The sequence below is a fragment of the Amia ocellicauda genome, chromosome 6 (assembly GCF_036373705.1).
Source record: "Amia ocellicauda isolate fAmiCal2 chromosome 6, fAmiCal2.hap1, whole genome shotgun sequence".
NCBI classification, from domain to species: Eukaryota; Metazoa; Chordata; class Actinopteri; order Amiiformes; family Amiidae; genus Amia; species Amia ocellicauda.
Window position 1 is genome coordinate 44,257,256 of NC_089855.1, and position 27,361 is coordinate 44,284,616.

The following is a 27,361-nucleotide window of genomic DNA, read 5'->3' on the forward strand; positions in this document are numbered from 1 at the left end:
TAATTGTGTATATGAAAGATATACATCTATACTATATCTTCACTATTTAAGATAAACACATTTTTATTTTTGGCATTGTTAAAGCACATTGGTATTACCTATGTGTATCTTTAAAAGTTTAAAATTCCTAAAGGTTTTTTATTGATCTTGCAAAATAAGTGTTTAGGGAGAAATTGTAACATAGAGTTAGGGTTAGCCACTGGGTAAGGGTTACATCTTCAACAGTAAATTAATTCATGTGAATTATTCTCATCAATGTTAAAGAACAATAAGGTCTATTATGTGAGTCGATAAAATGCTGATAATCCATAACGTTTGCTGGGGGATTCTGCAAAACACATATTTAGGGAACATTTGTAACATATGGGTTACGATTTGCCATAGACGCGGAATGAGTTTGATTGTGATGTTAAAGACGCAGTCGCCTCGGGGCTGATTATTATTGCTGTGTTTCTCCACTTCTACTCCACGCTTGGGAACGCCCACATCCAGTGACGTCAGCGTTCGATTCCAAGACCGGTGGAAAAGCGGGCCGGTTTACAAGAAGATCAGCTGGATCCCAGGCCGAGCAGCGGCTCTGGCTCCAGTACCGGCACCATGTCGGTGGAAAAGCGCTAAGTGAGCTCACACTGAGCTCAGTGTAATGTCTGCTCTGGAGAGCTCACAGTGTGACCTAGTCGTGAGTTCACGTCTTTACTGGGTAGTCCTTGACAATTTAATTGACTCAATTCTTGGGGTTAATTGGTCAGAATTACCATTGGTTGAAGGTACTCAGGGACTGATGTGTAGAGAGACTAATTAAACCTGCAGGATTGTGGTTGTCCCAGAACAGAATTAACCAGCTCACCACAAAGGAACATGGTAGTTGCTATTGCAACATGGATTGCACAAAAACATTGAAATCCAAGTATGTAGTGGTCCTTGGGCCATTGCGTGGTGATCCAGATCACTTCAGCATGAATTTTGCAGTGGTCTGGACTACAACTCCAGGGACTACTGTGCAGTGGTCCAGACCTCAGAAACTGTATGCATATGAACACTGAAGTAGGCATCATAACTGTAGCCAATACTTTGTGGTTTAATTACTAAATTTAATCCCTGTATTGTACGGAATAATAATAACAACTGGAAAACATAAGAGAAGGGCCTGATAATAAATACAATACACAATAGACTAGAACCCTTAGAATATAATAATATGAACATTTTCATGATTAGTATGATTGTAGTTTGGATGATATATTAGTGCAAGTTGATAACATATTTTACAGAAAATGGGTTTTAGGAATTGAGTCAAAAATCTAAAAGAATTGTCTTAGGGACCACTGCTCCTTTTTCCAGACCAATGTATAGCCCACTTTTCTTTTAAATTAAGTTTAAAACAAAATTGAGGAAGCAGTGGTTAGTTCTGAATCAAACATATTGTCCCCCTCACTCAATCTGTAAGTCCTGCAGCAATCATTGGAATATGCATAGATATTTGCACAGACTGGTATAAATGTCCCTAATAAATAACCAAATGCCATTTTTGTTGATTCAAATGAACGCAACATCTTACCAGTATGTCCTTTTAGTATGTCACAAAGGTTCCCTAATTCGTTTTACAAATGTTCCCTGTATGTTATGAATGTTCCTTAAGCATGTGACGAATGTTCCCTAGTTTATGTTACAGATGTGCCCTAGCACCGGTCAAGCAAATAAGCTTGCTAAGGTACGCAGCAGCAGCAAACAGCCCCCCAGTCCAGCCAGCCAGGCAGTCTGGCTGGCAGTGACTGAGAGGTTGACAGACGGCAAGCAACGGAATGCACGTGCTCTGTGATGTCATAGCAGTCAGCTCAGAGAGAGGTTCGTGATGTCATCGCTGAGCTGGCTGGCTCTGTGTGTCTTGCTGGCTGTGTGTGTGTGTGTGTGTGTGAGAGACAGAGAGAGAGAGAGAGAGAGAGAGAGATAGAGTGTGTGTGAGTGGGTGGGTGGGTGGCTGTGTTAGTGTCTGTCTGTCTGTCTGTCTCTCCCTGTCTCTCTCTCTCTCTCTCTCTCTCTCTCTCTGTCTCTCGCTCTTTAGATGCATCATAGGGAACATATGTAACAATCTCTCTTTTTGTTTACCAAAAATGTGAATGAACGTATTTCAAGTGGGTTTTGCCTTGGTTGGAAACGTTTTAAGATTATTTATGAAATGTAAATTGGATTTGTCTCAATTCTCTGTAGTTTTCAATATATGTGCCATTCAGTAGCGTTCATGTTACAGATGTGTCCTATGCAGTGGTAGGGTCAATAAAATGTCAGTAAAACTTTATTCTGATAGCTTTGATTATAATTTTTTTTCTCATGAACAACAAATGCTATTTGCTTGATTTTTACAGAGTATGTCATAAATTCCATTTTTATGAAGCCTGACAAATTGTATGCTGTACTATTGATTATTTTGAAAGTTACATAATTTGTTTGTTTTCCCTATCATGTTACAAATGTTCCCTATGTGAAAGATGCATTATATCTTAATAATGTCAAAACAATTAAAGATATACAGATTATGAATTTCGGTAAAGTTATAACACATTGCTATTAACTATGTGTGTCAGTAAAAGTTAAAGAAATCCTGACAGTTTTTTTATTGATCCTGCAAAATAAGTGTTTAGGGAACATTTTTAACTTAACGTTAGGGTTTGGGTTATGAATATAATTGATATATAGAATTGTTAAGAAGTGTAAATGTTTATATTCCACTTTTCATGGACTGTCTGAAAGTTTCAGTTCTATATTCGGTTTGGAAACCGTTTTTTTTCTATTTGTGTATATGAAAGATATACATCTATACAATATCTTCACTATTAAAAATAAACGCATTATTATTTTCGCCATTGTTAAAGCACATTGGTATTACCTATGTGTATCTTTAAAAGTTTAAAATTCCTTAAGGGTTCTTTATTGATCTTGCAAAACAAGCTTTTAGGGAACATTTGTAACATAGAGTTAGGGTTAACCACTGGGTAAGGGTTACATCTGACACAAGGGTTACACAAGTGCCGGAATGAGGTCAAGGACTCTGCTGTTTTGACTTCGGTGGTGGAATGACCTGCCCACCAAAGTCAAAACAGCAGAGTCCTTGACCTCATTCCGGCGCTTACTCAAGACGCATCTCTTCCGACCGCACTTGTAATATTAGTCCTCTATCTCTGCTAGATAGCACTTCAGCTTATTATGCTCCTCTCGTTCTTGAATGTTTTCCTCCTTGCTCCCTTTCCTGTAGCCCTAGTCTGTAACCCTACATCTTGACAGCACTTAGCTTTCACCGTCCAGGATGTAGGAAGTCTTTTACTGTACTTGTGTAAATTGTAATTGGAATTTTTAAAATGTATTTTGAATTGCGATATTTTTTAACTAAGTTGAATTTGTAATGATTGATGCCTTGTACTTCTCTATATTTTTGCACTTATGTTGTAAGTCGCCCTGGATAAGGGCGTCTGCCAAGAAATAAAAATAATAAAATAATAATCTTCAACAGTAAGTTTATTCATGTTAATTTTTCTCTTTAATGTTAAAGAACAGAATTAACCAGCTCACCACAAAGGAACATGGTAGGTGCTATTGCAACATGGATTACACAAAAACATTGAAATCCAAGTTTGCAGTGGTCCTTGGGCCATTGCGTGGTGATCCAGATCACTTCAGCACGAATTTTGCAGTGGTCTGGACTACAACTCCAGGGACTACTGTGCAGTGGTCCAGACCTCAGAAACTGTGTGCATATGAACACTGAAGAAGGCATCATAACTGTAGCCAATACTTTGTGGTTAAAATACTTAATTTAATCCCTGTACTGTACGGAATAATAATAATAACTCTAAAACATAAGAGAAGGGCCTGATAATAAATACAATACACAATAGACTAGAACCCTTAGAATGTAATAATATGAACATTTTCATGATTAGTATGATTGTAGTTTGGATGATATATTAATGCAAGTTGATAACATATTTTACAGAAAATGGGTTTAAGGAATTGTGTCAAAGAACTGAAAGAATTGTCTTAGGGACCACTGCTCCATTTTTCCAGACCAATGTAGAGCCCACATTTCTTATTAATTATGTTTAATACAAAATTGAGGAAGCAGTGGTTAGTTCTGAACATATTGACCCCTTCACTCAATCTGTAAGTCCTGCAGCAAACATTGGAATATGCATAGATATTTGCTCAGACTAGCATAAATGTCCCTAATAAATAACCAAATGCCATTTTTGTTGTTTCAAATGTGCCCAACATCTTACCAGTATATGTCCTTTTAGTATGTCACCAACGTTCCTTAATTCGTTTTACAAATGTTCCTTGTATGTTATGAATGTTCCCTAAGCATGTGACGAATGTTCCCTAGTTTATATTACAGATGTGCCCTAGCACTTGTGCATGCATACATACAAACATACATACATACATATGGAAAATACACAATTTTATTATAAATCACAATAAGATGTAATAAAGTACAGAAAAACAAAATGTAATAAAATGTGATCTTAAATACACACAAATATGTATGGCTGGTCGGAAGCGTCTTGGACTCGGGTTCCTCTTCATTACTTATAACTCTTTTGCCTCTTGCTAAAGCTTTCCATGGAGGAGAACGTGGATGAGTTTGTACCATTCTTGGGAGGCTCTGCCTTGTTGGGGCGGAGCTGTGGTCCAGGTGAACAACAGATCGGGCATAGGTGGGCATGTGGGTAGAGGAGGAGGAAGACCGGTCAAGCAAATAAGCTTGCTAAGGTACGCAGCAGCAGCAAACAGCACCCCCATCCAGCCAGCCAGGCAGTCTGGCTGGCAGTGACTGAGTGGTTGACAGATGGCAAGCAACGGAATGCACGTGCTCTGTGATGTCATAACAGTCAGCTCAGAGTGAGGTTCGTGATGTCATGGCAGAGCTGGCTGGCTTGGTGAGTCTTGCTGGCTGTGTATGTGTGTGTGTGTGTGTGTGAGAGAGAGAGAGATAGAGAGTGTGTGTGTGTGTGTGTTTGTGTGTGTGTGTGAGAGAGAGAGACAGAGAGAGAGAGAGAGATATTTTTTGAATATTAACACCTTTATTTTACTAAAGAAATACTAACAAAACATTTAAAACAAACTAGAAAAACCTAAAAAACATGAAAAAAACACAGCCTATTCTAAAAACGCTCAATAAAAACCACTACACATGTGCTACCTATATAATATTCAAGTGAATTAAACCAGTTGGTTTAAATGTCCAAAGTCAATGGCACAGAGGGCAGCCCCTGTCCCCCCTCCTGGAGCGGCAGGTACAGCACTGCTTTGCGCACCCAGTGCAGCCCATCCCAGAAGAATTTCAGGAGCAGGTTCTGTATCTGGGACACCAGGGCCGGTGGGGGGTCCAGACATGCATAAGTGTGCCAGAGCATGGAGGCCACCAAGATATTAATAACAATTGCTCTCCCCCTAAAGGAGAGCTGGGGCAGCAGCCAGCGCCATGCTCTCAACCGGCTCTGTACCCTCTCCAGCAGGCCAGCCCAGTTCTCCTGCGTCTCCCCCAAAGTCACACCCAGCACCCGATGGCCTGAGCGAGACCACTGCAGCCCGCAGGGAGGGCAGGGGGGACAGAAACCTCCCACACCCCAACCAGATGAGCGCTGCTCTTGCCCCAGTTGACCCTGGCTGAGGAGGCCCTGCTGAACTCCTCCAGACACTCCCACAATGACCTGGACGTCTCGCTGGCCAGACTGTGTGTCTCAGCAGCATAGGCCGACACCCTGCCTGCCTGCTCTGGGTGACAAGGGATGGACAGCCCGGCTAGCAACTGCCTCAGCCTGTGCAGCAGGGGCTCGATAGATAGGGAGTATAGCATCCCTGACAGACTGCAGCCCTGTCTGATGTCTCAATGGATGGGGATAGTCTCACTCAGGCCACCATTGATCTTCAGCACACTAAACACACGACAGTACAGCAGCTGAATAAATTCTACGAACCGCGGGCCGACACCAACTGCTCTCAGCACCTGAAACAGGCACTGCGGCCGGCATGATGTCTCTGAGCCGCTTAGCCAGAGCCTTATACAGGATCTTATAGTGCTGACACAGCAGCGCCACTGGCCTCATGTTCACAATGGAGGACAGATTCCCCTTCTTGGGCAGCAGGGTCAGAATAGCTCTACGACAGCTAATGGGCAGCAGCCCAGCTCACAGTCCCTCCTGCAGCACTGAGAGCAGGTCCGGGCCCAGCTCAGTCCAAAACTCTGAGAAAAACTCCACAGTGAGCCCATCCAGCCCCGGTGCCCAGCCCTTATTGAGCTCTTGCATTGCGCAGGTCAGCTCTGCCAGAGTTAGTAGGGCCTCCAGCCCCTTGACCCCATCCTGTGGGAACTTAGGCAGACCCTGCAGAAACTGCTGCTGCTGCTCCAGGCTGCCCGGCTCTGCGGAGTACAGCTCCCTATAGAACTGGGCGGCATGACTACGCATCTCTTGCCCATCCTGCAGCACGCAGCCCTCAGCCGTCCTCAGGCAGAGCATCACCCTGCTCTGCTGCCGCCTGCATTCCAACACAAAGAAGAACTTGATGGGCGCATCCATCTGTGTCAGGCTCTGGAACTGCGAGCGCACCATTGCTCCTCGAGCCCGCGTCCTTAGCAGCTCTGACAATGCCTGCTGCATAGCTTTGAGGTCCTCTAATGCCCCTGAATCTCCAGAGTCCAAGGCTCGGTGGAGCACCTGAATCTCTCCTTCAAACTCCTTCATAGATTCATTCAAGCTGTCAGTCCTATGCTCAGTTTACTTCTGGCAGTAGAGCCTGGTCTGAACCTTGCCAATGTCCCACCACTGTCTCAGGGAGGCAAACCTAGGGCGCTCTGATCTCTGCCAAAAGAAAAGAAAAGAATTACAAAAAATCCAGTCCTGCAGCAAGCTATTATTGAAAAGCCAGTAGGCACTGCGCAGCCAGACAGGAGGCAGGGTGGCACTCACAGTGATGAGACAGTGGTCAGTGGTCAGGTGGGGGTGATATGGAAGCCACCGATCAGATTGACATGATGTCTAAAGGTATAAAATCTATCCAGCCTCGCTAGCGACATAATGCTAGAACCCGGCCTCACCCAGGTGTACTGTTTCACCTTTGGGTTGGCATTCTTCCAGACATCGACCAGATTGTGCAACTGTGTATTACCTTCCAGCTGTTTTGCCGACTGTGGACTGGGCTCCAAATGATTCCTATCTAATCTATAGCCCACAGTACAGTTCCAATCACCCCCCCAAAACCAGGATCTCCTTAGCCCCACAGTCTGCTAGCGCTTTACTGAGCACCGAAAATACTGACAGTCTGTCTCTCACAGCATTGGGGGCATAGAATTTAATAAACACTGTAGCATTATGTTGGGTGTATTTTGATTAGAGCATTTTAGCTCTGAGCTGATGCACTGATCTAAAGAAGACCTCTCCCCCCAAAGTTATCAGATTTTCTTAACTCATCAGCTTGGAACTGGTTTACATCAAAGTGACAATTTTGGGGAGGATGGCACCACAAATAGGCCAAATAGTTTGGAATCCTGCTATGAGATGTCTGGAGAAAGGGGCCTGTAGGTAATAAAAACTCTTTGAACTGGACGAGAGCCGAAATCCTGACATAGAGCTACGAACCCGGGCCAACCGGCATTTCCAAAAGATGGCAAGGATTGACATCATTCATAAATCAAGCCCCCCTCCAATAGAACACTGGGGGCTGAAACCGAAATCCAATCTCAAGAACTCAGGAACCAATCACCTATTGATCTGACAGGCGTATACAGAACTGCACACGGTCTCTCTCTCTCTCTCTCTCTCTCTCTCTCTCTCACCTGAACCAGAAACTCGCTGCCACAGCTCAACCTGTAGCTCTGTTGCCAGAACCAGAACCAGAAACCAACCAAGTCTTTGCCGGCAACAGAAGAGTTAAACTGGGAGAAGGAGATTGAGCTGTACTAAGAATTATTTTAAAGGACTTTATTAAATAAAGTACTTTACAGACTGTGCATGCCCGCCTGTGCCCACCTGATCAGTGGAGTTTTACAGCTGGACAATTGACTAAGTTGACTGTATACGAAAGTGTCAGTCATTTAAATAGCTACTGAGTCTTAAGAAACTCGACCCTTGGAACGAACAGGGCCCTGCTTTCCTCAAAGACTTTGTCTTCAAGAAACTATGGTGGAAACCCTGCTTACAAAGAAGATTTTGTGCACAACCTTGGAGCCTTCAAACCAGTGGAAAATCTGTTTGGAAAAGACTCTACATTCGAGAAACCCCAACTTCCAGGTGCATCGATTGAGTGGAAGTTCTTGGACAAAGCCGAACTGGACTGCCTTTGTTCCAAACCACACGGACCTCGTGCCGTGTGCTGTTATCTGAGCCCGAAGCCAGAGAGGCCTCTCTGCGACGAAGTTCAGATAAGTTTAACAGTTTGTGATTCATGACATTTGAGAAATCAATTAGAAATGTTAATCTGTGATTCATAACTCTAGAATGTGTAATATCATTTAGTTTTCTTCAATATAAATCTGTGTTGCATTAAACTGTTTTGTTGATAATTTTAGAAATAAAATCTGTCAACACCGAGAAATATCTTCTCATTCCTGTTTAACTTTGTAGTCTGAAATTGACAAAAGTTAATAGACACCAGATTATAGGTGGCCCTGCCTATCTTTAATCATTGAATAATAATCAGTTAAGGGAAATTGTGGTAACAAGTAATGATAGGATCTTTCTCGGCACCTACGTAAATGAGACTGATATATATATAACGAGGAGTTACCTGACATAAATACTATCCTGCGTAGATATTTAATGTCTGACTAACAATACTAATGAGAGACTCACCTTCGTCTTACTAACCGGTATTGTAGTCAATGTGTTTATAACCTTTTTTGTTTAACCATTTGTGTGATATCATATGCGATCACATGGTCTTTGATTTGGTTACGGAAGTGATTTGTCTTTGAGTTGTTGATCTAGAGATGAATGTTAATTAGTTTTGCCCTTTTGTATAATTGGTGTAGTGCTACATTTAGTCTTTGTTTTTGAATAAATTTGACAATTTATATCTTTGGAATTGGAGTCTGCGTCCAATTACTACGGAAATTGAGTTCTACAAGATTACAGGATTCGTGATAAGGTGATACTATAAATTCACTTCTTGAATTGAAATTTATAAGTGTACCTTACGCTACAATAAACAGAACTATTATTTTGAAAGTGTGCAATTTGTAGCCGAAACTGAAGCACACCGGAGCCCCAGAGCGCGGACGGAACAGAGTAGGATTAGCTATCAAAGATAATAACTAAAAACACAAATAGACACAGACAATAATAACAACGGTGGTGACAGCACAGCCGTGAAGCCAAATAACCGAGCAATAATAATTTTTAATAAACAATAAGCAATGCTCATTTTTTTCAGTCAATCTAAATAAATAGTTGAACTGAAAACTCATAGGTCAATTGGTTTCTCTTTTAAGATTCTTTTTAAAGGGAAGATGTGGTCAAGTCACAGATGTGCAATAATCATTTATTTTGACAAAAATAGGAAACTAATATCATTCAATTATAGTACTGAAAATAAGTAATATTAAGCTTCTGCTGGATTACAGTAAGAAACAGATAATACCCATTTTCTTCTTTCTCCTCACAGTACAGCTTATCTGGTCAGTCTGGTCAGGCAGGAAGCAGTGTGTCTATCTCTCTGTCTCTCCTCTCCAGCTCTGTCTTGTGTCTCGTTGCAGGATGAAGAAGTTAAGAGAACTCAAATTCTCTTTGTTTTCCCTTATATAAGGATTCCTTCCAACCAATAGCATTTTGCCACCACCATGACTTGGGTGCTTTATTATAATGTAATTATGAAGTGGGGGTCCCTTCGAATTTGGCTAGGAACCGATAAGAGGACAGGTCCCTTTTGGTCTTCTGGACATAAAGACAAGGTTACCAGGGGCTACCAGAGGCTACCAGTGGCTACAAAGGAACTGTCCATTGCTTATATTTAAATAAATTCTGTTATCCAATCAAAAAACATAACAGCCATTACTGTTATCCGTCAGTCTGGTGTACTGTACGCTCCTATATTGTACTATCAAGAGTATGCGCTGCACACATTCATATCGGTTTCCTCTTTAAGTAAAGAGGACATTTAAAAACCTTTACTTTAAATCTTCTATTTAACATTTACCAAATTTTATAATTGATAATTATATATATACAGTATGTTATTACATAATTATTTAAAAAGCTATAATTCTTCTAAATAGTTATTTCTGTTCTAATTATTGTAAATAAGCAATTATTTTTAAAAGAGAAGAGTCTGGAATAAGAAATTATGCAGGTTTTCCATTATGTAGAGAGGGAAAAAAAAACACAGAAACTGCATTCAACTTCCATAATGCACCATTTTGGGCAACACAAATGTTCCCATGTAAATTAGACTGAGTTGACTATCTAATTTACATAGAGGACATTTAGCACCCCCTGGATGTGCCCTGGATGTGCATCCCACAAATCTCCATCAACTGCAAGATGCTATCCTATCAATATGGGCCAACATTTCTAAAGAATGCTTTCAGCACCTTGTTGAATCAATGCCACGTAGAATTAAGGCAGTTCTGAAGGCGAAAGGGGGTCAAACACAGTATTAGTATGGTGTTCCTAATAATCCTTTAGGTGAGTGTAGATTGGACAGATATGTTGTTTGTTAATGAAATGCTCATTATCTGGTCCGGTGTCACGCTGAATCCAGTGCCCCTACGAGTCATGTGTCCCGGGTTGGTTTGCGCATGAATAAATTCATTTTCTTAGCACAGGGCGAGTCACACAAAACATACATATTCTACAGTAAGAGAAGATCAAATACAAAGTAAGATCTGTTACACTGATGTGCTTTGCGAGCGATCACACGCCAGCAGTTCCGACAATGTATTATTATTATTATTATTATTATTATTATTATTATTATTATTATTATTATTATTATTATGTATTTGTTAGCAGACGCTCTTATCCAGGGTGACTTTCAAAACATAGGAAAATTGCTGTTTGTCTGGCAACAGGGACAATGCAACAGTGATTTTAGACCTTCATCACAGACTTCATCAATAAGCACAATATCCCATCAAAGCATTAACATCACCTGAGATGGTCCAACAGTTTATTGATCTGCCCACAATTGTGCCGCAAAAACCAACAAAACAGTCGCATCCATAATCAATAGGCTAGCCAATTGATTTTTAAATAAGAATAAAAGTAAAGATACGCCACAAAATGAGTGAAAATGTGAACTGTGTGCATGGTGACGAATGCATGTGAACTAATCCTGTATTTTAGTCAATACAGTGAAAGTGTCTGAAATAGCAAATCGGTGTAAATCCCTTAATGCATCAATACAAATAAATACAAATAAATGGCTGATCTTAGCATATTCGTATACTTGTATGTTCGTTTCTGGTTTTCTACATGTGATTTCGTTTTTTTTGTTTGGTTTTTACAATGTATCTGTGCTGTGTGTAGACGCAGAATGAGTTTGATTATGATGTTAAATAGGGTTTAGAAACGTAGTCGCCTCGGGGCTGATTATTATTGCTGTGTTTCTTCACTTCTACTCAAATACAAAATTGAGGAAGCAGTGGTTAGTTCTGAATCAAACATATTGACCCCCTCACTCAATCTGTAAGTCCTGCAGCAAACATTGGAATATGCATAGATATTTGCACACAATTCTCTCTATCTCTCTCAATTTCAGTGCATTTGTATTGTGAAAGCAATTGGACATGCAAACATACATACATACATACATACATATGGAAAATTAACAATACAATTATAAATCACAATAAGATGTAATAAAGTACAGAAAAACAAAATGTAATAAAATGTGATCTTTAATACACACAAATATGTATGGCTGGTCGGAAGCGTCTTGGACTCGGGTTACTCTTATAACGCTTTTGCCTTTTGTTAAAGCTTTCCATGGAGGGGAACGTGGATGAGTTTGTACCATTCTTGGGAGGCTCTGCCTTGTTGGGGTGGAGCTGTGATCCAGGTGAACAGCATATCGGGCATAGGTGGGCATGTGGGCAGAGGAGGAGGATGGCCGGTCAAGCAAATAAGCTTGCTAAGGTACGCAGCAGCAGCAAACAGCCCCCCCATCCAGCCAGCCAGGCAGTCTGGCTGGCAGTGACTGAGAGGTTGACAGACGGCAAGCAATGGAATGCACGTGCTCTGTGATGTCATAGCAGTCAGCTCAGAGAGAGGTTCGTGATGTCATCGCTGAGATGGCTGGCTCTGTGTGTCTTGCTGGCTGTGTGTGTTGAACCGTCTTAGAAATAAGTGGAGAGTCGTGGAGACAAAGCAAACAGAACTTTAATCGAGCCGCTCGGAAGCTCCACTGTCAGAAATAATTCCTTCAGTGAGGCTTAATGTTTACAGACATGAGTACAACTTTATAGGAAAAATGACGTAACATCTTATGGCCGTTAATCCAATCAGAAGATACAGGTCTGGCTCCGTTTACGATCTGTCCTCCCGTGAAGAGGTTATGGATCAAAAGCAGATGTCCGTCTTTGATGTGCACTAGGAAGATGCGATCCCACGGTCATCATTTACCTATTGTCAATCGCTCTATAACAAAAACAATTCCTCCCTATCTGGAGAAATGATTAAGTCATAAACAAATTCACAGCAGACATCTGTAGGCTATTTCGGCACTGTGTAATCTTTCATTACTGACAGGAGTTTCTAACAAACCAACCTTCTTCTCCCTTTACTTGTCCTGCTGAATCTAATCTGCTCAGTCTGTAAACAAAACTACTTTTAATGCTAGTATTAATATAAAACATTATATAATTATCACAAAACACTTTCTTCAATGTCCTATACAGAGTCTTCAAAAGCTATCAGACTTTAGCAGCTGGTGTTTGAACACACATACGAGTATACAGCATTTTCTGCAGCTTCGCAAGACCTAATTTTAAACGTTGTTGATAAATTAGATAATTAGTGAGGACCCTCTATTTGCATTTCTTCCTCCATAAATGCTAAAATAAAGTTTTACTGACATTTAATTGACCCTACCACTGCATATGACACATCTGTAACATGAACGCTACTGAATGGCACATACATTGAAAACTACAGAGAATTGAGACAAATCCAATTTACACTTCATAAATAATCTTAAAACGTTTCCAAACAAGGCAAAACCCACTTGAAATACGTTCATTCACATTTTTGGTAAACAAAAAGAGAGATTGTTACATATGTTCCCTATGATGCATCTACAGAGCGAGAGACAGAGACAGAGAGAGAGACAGAGACTAACACAGCCACCCACTCACACACACATACACACACACACACACACTCTATCTCTCTCTCTCTGTCTCTCACACACTCATACATACACACAGCCAGCAAGACACACAGAGCCATCCAGCTCAGCGTTGACATCACATGACAATCCTCTCTCTTAAGCTGACTGCTATGACATCACAGAGCACGTGCATTCCGTTGCTTGCCGTCTGTCAACCACTCAGTCACTGCCAGCCAGACTGCCTGGCTGGCTGGAAGGGGGGGCTGTTTGCTGCTGCTGCGTACCTTAGCAAGCTTATTTGCTTGACCGGCCTTCCTCCTCCTCTGCCCACATGCCCACCTATGCCCGATCTGCTGTTCACCTGGATCACAGCAAAACCCCAACAAGGCAGAGCCTCCCAAGAATGGTACAAACTCATCCACGTTCCCTTCCATGAAGAGGAACCCGAGTTCCGAGAGACAGAGAGAGAGACAGATACAGAGACAGACAGACACAGAAGACAGACAAACAGGCACTAACACAGCCACCCACCCACCCACTCTCACACATACACACACACTCTCTCTCTCTCTCTCTCTCTCTCTCTCTCTCTCTCTCTGCATGCTGGGAGTTCATAGGGGAAGTCAGTGGTGGTGGGAGGTTTGTTTGGAGAGAGTGTGTGTGTGTGTGTTTTTACTACTCTTTTTCTTTCCTTTTCTTGTTTTTTTATAGATACTTTTAATCGTTTGTTGGTTTTAAACGATTCGGGTTTAGGGGGTTGTTTTTCGATTTAGATCAGCATGGCGTTGCGGGCGGGGAGACCCCCCCTTCATTTAATTACGAAACGCTGACCCGAAAGCATGGGCTTATACTCGTGTCCCAGGAGTAGGTGTCGGTAGAGGACTGTGCGATGGAGATCGGAAGGAAGGTCGGCTTCCAGAACATCGTCTCTGCGGCTCGAATGAATAAGGGCATTGTGGTTTTCCTGAATTCTGAGGCGCTGGTGAAGGATGTGATGGAGGAGGGGGTCACAGTGAAGGGGACCTTCCTGCCCACGCTCCCTCTGGCCACCCCGGCTGTAAAGGTGGTTACTTCCAATGTGCCCCCCTTCCTGAGCAACGATCTGCTGGCGGGGGATCTGAGTCGCTATGGCCGGCTCACCTGCGCCATTAGGAGGGTGCTGCTGGGCTGCAGCGCCCCGGAGCTGAAACACGTCCTCTCTTACCGCAGACAGGGTTTCATGGTGCTGGCGGACGGCGCCGATGAGTTAAGCCTGTCTCTGAAGTTTAAGATCGAGGGGTTAGTGTACGTGGTGTTCGTGTCAACTGATACCATGAGGTGTTTCAGGTGCGGGGCGCAGGGGCACATCAGTCGCTCTTGCCCTCAGGGAGAGGCTCCGGCGGCCGGGCGAGAGGAAGGTGAGGAGCAGGCAGGGCCGTCTGGTGTCGGCTCTGCCGTCCGGGGGAGCGATGAGGGGGAGGCGGTGGCAAACGCTACTGGCCTCGGTGGGGACAGAGTAGGGGAGCCTAGTGGGGAAGCTGCTAGCAGTGAGAATGCAGAGCAGCCACGGGCTCAGTTAGCCGAGGAGGGAGCTGCTGTTGCTGCTGATGCGGCCGCCACCAAGACTGAACACTTAGCCAGTGATGATGTGTTTAAAGTGCCCAGGAAAAGACAGCAGAAGCAGTCTGCCCCGTCTTCTGAGGCCGTTGATACAGTTGTCTAAAAAGGCGAATATTGCGAGGACGGCTGGTGAGGAGGATCTCGGAGACGGTGTGGGGGCTGTGGTGCGGCGGGACTCCCAGTCAGGGGAGTCTGTCTGGGGGAACCTGCCGTCTCAACCCAAGGTGGCCGACCGGCTGCGGCGCCGGGAGTCTGAGTGCAGTGCTGCGGCTGTGGAGAGCGCAGACTCGGACAGCGCTGCTCAGGGGTACATCGCTGACTCCCAGGGCGAGCCCGCCTCCACTGACACTGCGGGATACAGTGCTAAAAGCATTAAGGATTTTTGAAGAGAGACCAAGGAAAAGAGGAATATAGTTTTAGAAAACTTCTTCCCTTATGCAAAGCAGTTCCTGGCATCTGCACAAGTGATCCTGCAGGATGTGGCACTCGCGGAGTTTAGTGAGCCGGAGTGCTACTGGTTAAAGAAGTGGAAAGAGTGTTGTCAGGACTGCTTTGCAATCTAAAGATGATGGTTAATAGTATGTTTTTTTATTTCTCAATTTTTATTTGTACAAGAGACGCACGCAGACAGTGTGAATGAGTGTGAGTGGCAGCGGGAGTGGAAAGGAGAGAGTGTGTTTAGCCAAGGGTCTAGTGTGAGTGGGGGAGTGGGGATTTTATTTTCACACACTTTTAAAATGGATTATTTTAAGAAAACAGAGTTTGTTGGTGGAAGATTGTTGATGGTAAAGGCATCAATGCCCACCTATGCCCGATCTGCTGTTCACCTGGATCACAGCTCCGCCCCAACAAGGCAGAGCCTCCCAAGAATGGTACAAACTCATCCACATTCCTCTCCATGGAAAGCTTTAACAAAAGGCAAAAGCGTTATAAGTAATGTAGAGGAACCCGAGTCCAAGACGCTTCCGACCAGCCATACATATTTGTGTGTATTAAAGATCACATTTTATTACATTTTGTTTTTCTGTACTATATTACATCTTATTGTGATTTATAATGATATTGTTTATTGCTTTGACAATACAAATGCACTGAATTGAGAGAGAGAGATAGAGAGAGAGAGAGAGAGAGAGAGAGAGAGAGAGAGAGAGAGTGAGAGAGAGAGAGAGAGAAGTGCTAGGGCACATCTGTAACATAAACTAGGGAACATTCGTCACATGCTTAGGGAACATTCATATCATGCAGGGAACATTTGTAAAACGAATTAGGGAACCTTTGTGACATACTAAAAGGACATACTGGTAAGATGTTGGGCACATTTGAAACAACAAAAATGGCATTTGGTTATTTATTAGGGACATTTATACCAGTCTGTGCAAATATCTATGCATATTCCAATGTTTGCTGCAGGACTTACAGATTGAGTGAGGGGGTCAATATGTTTGATTCAGAACTAACCACTGATTCCTCAATTTTGTTTTAAACATAATTTAAAAGAAAAGTGGGCTATACATTGGTCTGTAAAAATGCAGCAATGGTCCCTAAAGCAATTTTTTTCGTTTTTTGACACAATTCCTTAAACCCATTTTCTGTAAAATATGTTATCAACTTGCATTAATATATCATCCAAACTACAATCATACTAATAATGAAAATGTTGATATTATTATATTCTAAGGGTACTAGTCTATTGTGTATTGTATTTATTATCAGGCCCTTCTCTTATGTTTTAGAGTTATTATTATTATTCCGTAAAATACACGGATTAAATTAAGTATTTTAACCACAAAGTATTGGCTTCAGTTATGATGCCCACTTCACTGTTCATATGCACACAGTTTCTGAGGTCTGGACCACTGCACAGTAGTCCCTGGAGTTGTAGTCCAGACCACTGCAAAATTCGTGCTGAAGTGATCTGGATCACCACGCAATGGCCCAAGGACCACTGCAAACTTGGATTTCAATGTTTTTGTGTAATCCATGTTGCAATAGCACCTACCATGTTCCTTTGTGGTGAGCTGGTTAATTCTGTTCTTTAACATTAAAGAGAAAAATTAACATGAATAAACTTACTGTTGAAGATTATTATTTTATTATTTTTATTTTTTGGCAGACGCCCTTATCCAGGGCGACTTACAACATAAGTGCAAAAATACAGAGAAGTACAAGGCATCAATCATTACAAATTCAACTTAGTTAAAAAATATCGCAATTCAAAATACATTTTAAAAATTCCAATTACAATTTACACAAGTACAGTAAAAGACTTCCTACATCCTGGACGGTGAAAGCTAAGTGCTGTCAAGATGTAGGGTTACAGACTAGGGCTACAGGAAAGGGAGCAAGGAGGAAAACATTCAAGAACGAGAGGAGCATAATAAGCTGAAGTGCTATCTAGCAGGGATAGAGGACTAATATTACAAGTGCGGTCGGAAGAGATGCGTCTTGAGTAAGCGCCGGAATGAGGTCAAGGACTCTGCTGTTTTGACTTTGGTGGGCAGGTCATTCCACCACCGAAGTCAAAACAGCAGAGTCCTTGACCTCATTCCGGCACTTGTGTAACCCTTGTGTCAGATGTAACCCTTACCCAGTGGCTAACCCTAACTCTATGTTACAAATGTTCCCTAAACACTTATTTTGCAAGATCAATAAAAAACCTTTAGGAATTTTAAACTTTTAAAGATACACAAAGGTAATACCAATGAGCTTTAACAATGCCGAAAATAATAATGCGTTTATCTTTAATAGTGAAGATATTGTATAGATCTATATCTTTCATATACACAAATAGAAAAAAAACGGTTTCCAAACCGAATATAGAACTGAAACTTTCAGACAGTCCATGAAAAATGGAATGTAAACATTTACACTTCTTAACAATTCTATATATCAATTATATTCATAACCCTAACCCTAACACTAACCCTAACTTTAAGTTACAAATGTTCCCTAAACACTTATTTTGCAGGATCAATAAAAAACTGTCAGGATTTTTTAAACTTTTACTGACACACATAGTTAATAGCAATGTGTTATAACTTTTCCAAAAATAATAATCCTTTTATCTTTAATTGTTTTGACATTATTAAGATATAATGCATCTATCACATAGGGAACATTTGTTACATGATAGGAAAAACATACAAATGATGTAACTTTGAAAATATTCAATATTACAGCATACAGTATAATCAACACAGAACTGTGTCTATACTGAAAAGCTGTTGACATTTGAAAAGTGACAGAGGTTTGAATTTGAAAGTATCAATTCATAAAAGATACAATGAGCAGGAGCAGGAGCTGTGCGATCCATTACCCAGAGCACCTGAAGAACGCTCAGGCCAGGAAGAGTCTCAAACAACACATACTGAAGGACAACCCAGAGATTCTCAGAGCCGACTTGTCTCAGACTGGAGACCAGCAAGTCACCAGCAATCTGGTCTTCTACACCGAGCACACCGACGCCTGGCACGCTTCCATCTGTCAACTGTACAGGCACATTAAAAAGAGAGGCATCAGTAAAGGAAGGCAGGTGTCAATCAGTGAGGAGGATGACCCAGACACCTCCATGCTGACAATCAATCTGTACCACACTGGAACAGTCTTAATACAGGGTAGCGAGGGCAGCCTGGGCACCTTTGAAAATCAGTTCCACTCACTGAAAACGCTGGCTGACAGATAGAAAAAGGAGAGACGTGTCCAAAAGAGCACAGACGCAGCCACACAGGAGGAGAGTCCAGCCCCACACTGCCCTGCCAACGGAGGGGAGAGCGCCGCGCCAGAGAACAGCGAGGAATCCACACGCATCCCAGCACAGGACACCCCTCAGACACCCGACACAGTGTCCCAGCTGAGGGAGAACATGTCCCTGCTGGAGGTGGAGCTGATGGAGCTAAAAGAGCTGGTGCTGGCCATGCTCACAACTGGCCTCCAACACCACAGAGCAGCTAACAGACCAGCTCAACAGAGTCCAACACGAGCACAAGGTCACAGTGAGGGAGCTGAGGGAAGAGGTGAGGGAGCTGCAGCAGGACAGGGGGGCCATGAGGAGGAAGCTGACGGCCCTGAGAGAGGAACTGCAACGCAGAGACAAGACAGTGCAGAGCCTGAAGGAGCAGCTATACAAATTCACTGCCCACAACAACTAGCCCTCAAGAAACCCAGCAGTGCACAATGTGCAGAGCCCTCCCACCCCAATGACATCCAGACATACTGACTCTCACACAACACACCACTCACACACTGCAACCAACACACACACACAACCCAACCCGAACACACAGAGTGCACCCAGCACACACACACACCCTGAGCAAGACACACACAGTGCACCCAACACACACACACACCCTGACTCAGACACACACACTGCACCCAGCACACACACACACCCTGAGCCCGAAACCACTCACAAAACCTGCGCACCACACACACAGGCCGAACCAAACACAGATGAGACCCCCTCACGCAGAAAGACTACCAGGAAGAAGAACACTGAAGTAGCCCTGCTGATAGACTCAAATGGCAAACTCATAAATGAGAGGCGGCTCTTCCCTGATGGCAAGATCTCCAAGGTCTGGTGTCCGACCACAGAGAGGGCCATTCAGCAGCTGTCCGAGGAGAGCCTCGGCTCCCACAGCCATATTATTATACACACAGGCACAAACGACCTGAGGACCCAGCAGGACAAGGTGGCCAGCTCCATCAGAAGAGTGGCGGAGATGGCCACCCAGACCTTCCCCCACGCCAAAATCATCATGTCCACCCTGCTGCCCAGGAAGGACTTCCACCCCAACACCATCCACATGATCAACGCTGAGATCTCTCGGGGATGTGCTCTGATTCCAAATGTGCACCTGGCACACCACCCCACTCTTGGGGCCCACAGCTTGTTTGACCACGTCCATCTCCACTAACAAGCAGTGAGCGTCTTCGCAAAGACACTCAAAGACATCGCTCTGGGCCGAAACCCAGCCAGCCCCCCACATGGCCACAGAAGGTTCTCCAGCACCCACACCACCCAGAACAACCCCGAGCCAATCAGGAGAGTGGCCCCTGGGAGCCCCCGCCCTCCACCTGCACACCACCTTCCCCAGCCCGAACACCGCAGACCCCAGCCTGGATACGCCCGACCACAGGACAGCAGACCCAGAGTGGAGCTCATCCAGAACATGGACAGAACAGCCCAGCAGCACAGCCAGCGCAACTACGCAGCAGCGGTCAGCAGAGTGGCCGACACCGGGGAGCTGCAGGAGATCCGACACCTGCACAACCTCAGCTGCACTGATAAGATAAGTAACTGTGCATAACAAAGAAACCACTGCAGGACGTGACTAGCTATTACCACATCTGAAAATCACCCCTGTATAAATGTAGTTATATACTGATATATATGGACATATTTTCTTAAAATTATGTAGATATATGGATGCTTACATATATGTGTATATATGTAGATATATGTGTGTATGCGTATGTATATAGTAGTGTAAGTCAGGAGTTTTTTATTTTTTTATTATTTTATTTATTCGTTTCCTATTTTTACATATCACCAGTATTACTATTTATTTATTTGTTTACTTTCCACCTCACACATTTCCAGATATATCTCATTCCAAAGGAGTATATAAATTGCTTAATTAGAGTAGAAAGAAATGCGATCCCTGTCTATCACCATGTGGAACATCCAGGGCCTGGGCTCCTCAGTGTTCGGGCTGAAGAGCACAGACCTGGAGTTCAGAGAGAGAGTGAGAGACAAGGATGTCATCATCCTGCAAGAGACATGGTGTCGGGCAGACGTGTCCAGTCACTGTCCCTCAGGCTACAGAGAGGTCATAGTGCCCTCCCTGAAGAAGCCCTCCGTCAGACACGGCAGGGACTCCGGGGGCATAATAATCTGGTACAAAGCAGAGCTCAGTGACTCCATACACCCCATCATAACAGCAGAGTCACACATATGGCTTAAAATAAGCAAAGAAATAATTTCTACACAAACCGATGTGTTCCTGTGTGCCGTGTATGTTCCCCCCTCAGAATCCCCATATCTCAATGAGGAGATCTTCCCCAACTTCCAGACTGAGGTCTGCCACTTCCAGGTCCAGGGAAGTGTGCTGATCTGTGGGGACCTGACCGCCCGAACAGGCAGCCTGCCTGACTTCACCAGCACACAGGGAGACAGCCACATATTCGGCCACACCCCCTTAAACACCCCCATCAGCTCCCTCAGACACAGCCACGACAGGGGAGTGAATAAAAACGGGCAAAAATTACGATATACATATGTATACATATGTATATCGTGAATGGCAGGATCTGGGGAGACTCTCTGGGAAGATACACCTACAGCTCAACTCTTGGCAGCAGCACGGTAGACTATGCCATCACAAACCTAGACCCCTTCTCTCTCAGTGCATTCACCTCTATTTGACCACAGCCAAATCACTGTGTTCCTGAAGAGGACAGAGCACAGCAGCAGCGCTCACACACAGCCCAGCAAGCTGTACAGCCTCGGACACTCCTACAGATGGGCTCCAGACAGCACACTAGAGTTCCAGAGAGCAATTGGCAATCAAGACATCCAATCACTAATACACACCTTTCTGATCACCCCAAATCAACAAAGTAAAGAAGGAATACATCTGGCTATAAAATACTTAAAACATATATTTGAAAAAGCAGCTTTACAGTCAAAATTGAAAATTAAAAAGAACATCCCAACAAAATACAAAGAGGAGAATTGGTTTGACAAGGAGTGCAATACAATAAGGAAGGAACTGAGGAACGAAGGAACATTTAGATCAAAAAGAACAACACACCCGAAAGCAACTGACAATAATCGAAGAGTCCATTAACACAAATAGATTCTGGGAAAACTGGAAAAAATGTAATAAATTAAAACCTGAAGAATTGGCCATTCAAAATTGAGATATTTGGAAAAACCATTTTGAAAAACTTTATGAAAACATTCACCACACTGAGAAATCAGCTCAGCATGACATCAGTGTGAAACTAAAAAGAATGGAATTGGCATTTAAAGACACCCAGAATCCCCTGGACTCAACTATTACTGAGCAGGAGTTGCAGGAGAAGCTGCGCGCCCTGCTGCCCAGGAAAGTCTGCGGGCCTGATGGCATCTCCAACGAGATGCTGAAACACAGCAGCCCTGAGCTACAGCAGGCCCTGCTACGGCTGTTCAACCTGGTGCTCAGTGTGGGCCACTTCCCTGACAGCTGGCATAAAGGACTGATCACCGCGATTCATAAGAGTGGAGACAAATTGGACCCTAATAACTACCGGGGCATCTGTGTGAGCAGCAACCTGGGGATGATGTTCTGCAGTATCATTAACGCCCGGATACTGGCCTTCCTTACCGAGCACAGTGTCCTGAGTAAGAGTCAGATTGGCTTCCTCCCAAAACACCGCACAACCGATCATATTTACACCCTACACACCCTCATCGACAAACACGTCAACCAAAATAAAAATAAAATAGTTGCTTGTTTCATAGATTTAAAAAAAGCATTTGATTCATTCTGGCACGAAGGTTTATTTTACAAACTTCTCCAAAGTGGTGTAGGGGGTGAAACATATGACATCATCAAATCAATGTATACAGGAAATGAGTGCGGAGTTAAAATTGGCAATAAAAGAACAGAGTTCTTCACTCAGAGGTGTGGGGTGAGGCAGGGCCGCAGTCTGAGCCCAACGCTATTCAATATTTACATCAATGAATTAGCCACAATGCTGGAGCAATCTGCAGCCCCCGGCCTCTCCCTACATGACACAGAAGTCATGTTCCTGCTCAACGCAGATGACCTGGTGCTGCTGTGGCCCACAGAGCAGGGGCAGTACTGTCAGACCTGGGGCCTGGCAGTAAACATGAAAAAGACAAATACCATGATATTCCAGAAAAAGGCCAGGCCTCAGGGAACTAGGTACCACGTCACTTTAGCAAACAGCACCATCGAACACTGCACCTACTACACATACCTAGACCTCACACTCAGCTCAACAGGAAGCTTTAACACAGCGGTGAAGACACTGAGAGAGAAAGCACGCAGGGCCTTCTATGCCATAAAGAGACACATTTGCATAAAAATACCTGTACAAATCTGGCTAAAAATATTTGAATCCATTATCCAGCCCATTGCTCTCTATGGCAGTGAGGTGTGGGGTCCCCTCACAGTGCAGGAGTTTGCTCAATGGGACACACACCCAATAGAAACCCTGCATGCAGAGTTCTGCAAAAAAATCCTACAGGTGCAAAGGAAAACACCGAACAACGCATGCAGGGCAGAATTAGGCCAATACACATTATTAATCAACATACACAAAAGAGCAATTAAATTCTGGCTCCATCTAATAAACAGTGACACACACTCCTACCACCACAAGGCCCTGCAATGCCAAGAGCTGAACCCAGAGAGGAGCCCCCTCAGCCAGCTGGTCCGCAGGCTCACTGCGCAGACACACACCGACACCGGCCAGCCTCAGGACAGCAACACACACATGCACACAATCAGAGTCAACCAAATTATCACACAGCACAAAGAAAACTACATCACCCATTGGGAAACACACACACAAGCACAAAGTAAACTGCAGTGCTATTGGGCCCTAAAAAGACACTACACATTGTCAGAAAACCTTAAATTAATAACGAACGAAAAACACAAAAGGATCCTGACCAAATACAGGCTCAGTGAGCACAGCCTGGCCATCGAGACGGGCCGACACAGGCAGACCTGGCTGCCCAGAGAGGACAGGCTGTGTCAGTAGATAGTAGGGTTTTTTGGGCGCGGCCTATTTTGTTATGACGTATGCCCTAAGCTTATTAATATTCCTACGTCATAATTGGGGGGCGTGATTTTAGAGTTATTTCCTTAATTATCCCTAAAACCCTGAACAACAAGGCCACCCATAAAGACCCCCACCCCTCTGAAGGCAACGCCCCGAAACTCTCCTCTCTATTTAAGACCCCGCGCTGCTTTTAGGCAATACCTCTTTAATTCTCAGCATCTGAAACATCCCGCTTCTTCAACATGTCCAGCGACATCAACATGAAACCCCGCAAGAAACAATCCCGGGCAAGGGTTCCTGTACTCACCAATTTGAAGATTGAACGCTCCTGGGTGTTGTTCTGGGGGGGTCGACGGGGTTACCGCTTTAAAAGGGATCCCAGCTATGTTGGAGTGGAGCTTTTTGCTTTGGGAGAGAAGGAGGGTACGTTGGAACCTTTTGAGACGGTGATTGAATACTCTTATGAGGACTGGTTGAAGGTGATGGCATGGAGAGACCTGGGGCTTGTGGATAAGACTCTAGAAGGCTTGCAAGAGGGTCCAAGAGAAGGCGAAACGGAGTCTCCGACTCAGAGTTTTGAAAGGTGTGAATGGGAAAGCTTGCAGAACTACGGTACAGTGGTGAAGAGTCTATCTCTAACTACTGATCGTAAGGTTTTGTTTAGCAGTACCCTGATTACAAACCCTATTGAAGGGGTTGTGGAGGATCCAGAAAAACAGGTTACTGAAATTATGTTTGACGCCGTGGACTGGCCGTTCTTGAAAGAGGTCATAAACTGTATAAATGATGGTTTTGACATCTTGACCAAATGTTCACAACTGGATTCTGTTAGAAGGAGAATATGCTGGATTATGGATTATATATCCCCCTTGAATGACGACGACGATGATAAAACAGACGACCTGTGGGGGGTTGGAGGGGGGTCTGACGGCTCAGGGTCTACTCTCTTCTAAGAGGGCGGTGTGTCGTGACGTAGTGAAGAGATAGGCTAAAAGGCGCAACAATTCATTCATGGTTTAAAATTAAAGAGAATGTCTTACCCGAAAGCTGCGGACGTCGACAGGCTCTACAGGCCTCTTCAAACCCGGGATCACCCCTGGTTCTATTCCCCAGATTTTGTATACACTCCGGAACCCTCTGACTGCGGTTACCCTCCAAGACCTCAGACCCCAGTCCCTCAGGACGAAACAACATGCGGGGCGATGGATGTCCAAATGAGTCTCGGGGATCCCCAGCCTCTGGAGCTCATGGAGGGCCTCGATTTTGCCGAACTGTCTACCGTCTGTGCGTCTCAGGAGAGGGTCAGTCCAATGGATGTAGAAACACCCCACAAACCACCAGGCGACCCAATGAGCATCGGACTGTCTCGGGGGCGTGATGAAGACGCAGGATTTATGCCCGGGGTATGTGGCCAAGTAAGCAGAGTGGTTAAAAGCACCCTGGTGTATATTCTGAGTGCTCTCATCGACCGAGCTCTGAAAGAAGTCTGTCGGGGGTGTGAAGTGAATCACCCCAGTCAGTTGAGACACAGTTGTTTGTTTGAACCAGACCGTTACTATTTCCTGTTCTATTTCAATGTGTTTTACAGAAGACTGAACAAACCGTGGCTGAAACCGGCACTAATCAAGGCTCTGTCTTACTCCCACATACATGTCACTGCTGGACAAGTCCAGAAAATCATAGATGAGATTTTGCTGGAGCTGAAAAAGGAGCCGTTTATAATAGAGAAACTTGGGCAGCTGCTCAATGACCTGGATGAGCCAAGTAGAAAAACCGCTGGCAAGCTAAAAGCTTATTTCTTCCATAAAGAAGTTAAAGCTGGGGGCAGCGACGAAGAATTCGACATCTACGCCACTGATTCAGACTCTGACCTGAACTAAGGGACTTTGAACATGGGGAATGTTCTGGACTGCTGCTGCAACTGGTTCTGTCATCAACACTCTGCAGCTAACCTGAGAGCGCTATTACACCATGTGCTTGACAGAAAAGTAGCCAACGCGAGCCTTTTCTCTACAGATTTAACCATCGATGAGGATCAACTTTCAAACCTGGAAAAGTTAATGGTTGCTGTAACAAAGACCGGGGGGTACGAACACTGGGATGAAGCGCTCAAGGGGGCCAAGAATGATATTAGGCCATTTCATCAACATCTAAATTATCTCCACTCAGCATTACAGATAGGTTGCTAAACAAATCATCCCCTCTGAGTTCTAACTGTACAACATCTCGAGGTCTGACCCTTTCAGCAACCTGTTCAAGCATGTTTTGCAAGGCCTCGTGTATGTTGACAAATATTTCTGCATAATTGTCACAATTTAAAAGTTCTGCAAAATTAAAACGCTGAATCATTTCAAAATTGTTATAGGCCTGTCTATCTATAATCACGGGATCACTGGTACTCTTGGCCACATCATCATTTTGAACAAAGCCTTCAACCCCTACATTCTCACAGAGCATGTCCTCCACAGCCTTATCAGTCTCAGAACCCTCCACATTCCGAACACCCCCACTGCTGACATCTACAAAACCCCCTTTTTGAGGAGGCTCATTTAAAGCCTGTAAAAGTCCTTCAAAGATATCCACCCGGTTAATGTCAAGACCCTCCTCTATAGTGACGGCTGCTTCTGCCGCCGTACTGTGTTCTAATTGTCTCAAATCATTTATAATAGGGGCAGAATTTGGTCGGGGTAGCGTCTCCAAAGCCTCCACCATTTCAAACAAATCGGGGTGAACTAGGGGTTGAACCTCTATAAGCGCTACCGTTGGGAGGTGGTTATTTAGATCATTGACCATCTGTAACAGGTCGGGGTTCACCGGTAAGTCTGTTAATTCACATTCTATCGGTGGTGATTGGGGGTTATTTAAATCATTTATCATTTGTAATAGTTCCTGGTTCATTGGGACATCAGAGGAGTTCACAACAGGGCCGGGGATGTTCTCTCGGGAAGGTCTTTTTGGGGCCCTAACTTGTTCATAATCCTTTAGTTTGTGAGTTCTTTTACCAAGTCCGGACATTTTTTTATTTATTTTTTATTTTTCCAACAACCCACAATAGTAAGGCGTTTTGTATCTATTAAAACATTAAATACGGTACAATTCGTTAGTAAGGGTATTAATAAGGGTGTTTTGGCTCTCTATCACAAGGTTTTGCTCCACTAACACAAGTCTTTGATTTAGTAACAAAGTATGTAGCAACTCATGCCGACCTTCAGGAAGTAGCTCCGGGGGATGGTGGCCTGGCTCAGCTGCAAAGGATGGTCGCTCCGGTAAATCTCGGTCGAAGGAGGCAGGGAGCGAGCGTATACTCACGGATGGAGACCAAGAAGGCCTTTGCGGTGACACCCTGGCCAATCGCGGTGTACTGTTCAGCGTTTCTGTAGCCAAGAAACGGGGCTGGGGGGACGATGTTGAAACCAGTCCGTCGTTGGGTGGTGTGTCAACCCTGACTGACGGCGACCCCTGAGGTTGTTGGTAGCCTGTATTTGTTCCGCCCGACAATGCGGCGGGCTGAATCTGGATTGTTGAATTACCCCCAGAAGGCTGTGGCCTGAGTAGATGTTGGGGGGTCTCCAAGACCACCGTGGGGGATCCTCTCGGTGATCTCTCCGGGGAAGATGTTTGATCCCACTTAGACGGGGTAATTGTC

General features: G+C 44.0%; 2 non-coding genes across 2 annotated transcripts; one reads left to right on the plus strand and one right to left on the minus strand.

The window, feature by feature from the left end:
• Positions 1–4,558: 4,558 nt before the first annotated feature.
• On the plus strand, positions 4,559–4,673 carry LOC136752063 (U5 spliceosomal RNA). The gene has a single exon (XR_010817234.1). It is a non-coding gene; the product is annotated as a U5 spliceosomal RNA (small nuclear RNA).
• An 11,084-nt stretch (positions 4,674–15,757) lies between these two features.
• LOC136751997 (U5 spliceosomal RNA) lies at positions 15,758–15,872 on the minus strand. The gene has a single exon (XR_010817180.1). It is a non-coding gene; the product is annotated as a U5 spliceosomal RNA (small nuclear RNA).
• Between the last annotated feature and the right edge of the window lie 11,489 nt (positions 15,873–27,361).